At 51.6% G+C, this 1,000-nt stretch overlaps 2 pseudogenes; both read left to right on the top strand.

The window, feature by feature from the left end:
* Positions 1-449, top strand: part of LOC145747828 (small subunit ribosomal RNA) — a 1,108-nt pseudogene extending 659 nt beyond the window's left edge.
* A 1-nt stretch (position 450) lies between these two features.
* Positions 451-976, top strand: LOC145747888 (small subunit ribosomal RNA; annotated as a pseudogene).
* The last annotated feature ends 24 nt before the right edge of the window (positions 977-1,000 follow it).

Consider the following 1,000-nt stretch of genomic DNA (forward strand, 5'->3'; position numbering starts at 1 on the left):
GTCGCAAGGCGTGCACTGTTCGTTCTGGCTTTACCTCCGGTTTTCGTCGGTGCTCTTGACTGAGTGTCGGCGGCGGCCGGGACGTTTACCTTGAAAAAATTAGAGTGTTCAAAGCAGGCGCTTCGCCTGGATAGTGTTGCATGGAATAATGAAATAGGACCTCGGTTCTTTTTTGTTGGTTTTCGGAGCGCGAGGTAATGATTAAGAGGGACGGACGGGGGCATTCGTACTGTGCCGTTAGAGGTGAAATTCTTGGATCGGCGCAAGACGAACGACTGCGAAAGCATTTGCCAAGAATGTTTTCTTTAATCAAGAGCGAAAGTCAGAGGTTCGAAGACGATCAGATACCGTCCTAGTTCTGACTATAAACGATGCCAACTAGCGATCGGGGGGCGTTATTTTGACGACCTCTCCGGCAGCTTGCGGGAAACCAAAGTCTTTGGGTTCCGGGGGAAGTATGGTTGCAAAGCTGAAACTTAAAGGAATTGACGGAAGGGCACCACCAGGAGTGGAGCCTGCGGCTTAATTTGACTCAACACGGGAAATCTCACCCGGCCCGGACACAGCGAGGATTGACAGATTGAGAGCTCTTTCATGATTCTGTGGGTGGTGGTGCATGGCCGTTCTTAGTTGGTGGAGCGATTTGTCTGGTTAATTCCGATAACGAACGAGACTCTGGCTTGCTAAATAGTTACGCGGCCTTCCCGGCCGGCGTTTAACTTCTTAGAGGGACTAGTGGCGTTTAGCCACACGAGATTGAGCAATAACAGGTCTGTGATGCCCTTAGATGTTCGGGGCCGCACGCGCGCTACACTGACCGGATCAACGTGTGTTCGCCTTGGCCGAAAGGTCTGGGTAACCCGATGAACCCCGGTCGTGCTAGGGATAGAGAATTGAAATTATTTCGCTTGAACGAGGAATTCCCAGTAAGCGCGAGTCATTAGCTCGCGTTGATTACGTCCCTGCCCTTTGTACACACCGCCCGTCGCTACTACCGATT

Source organism: Corella eumyota, chromosome 3, assembly GCF_963082875.1.
Source record: "Corella eumyota chromosome 3, kaCorEumy4.1, whole genome shotgun sequence".
NCBI lineage: Eukaryota > Metazoa > Chordata > Ascidiacea > Phlebobranchia > Corellidae > Corella > Corella eumyota.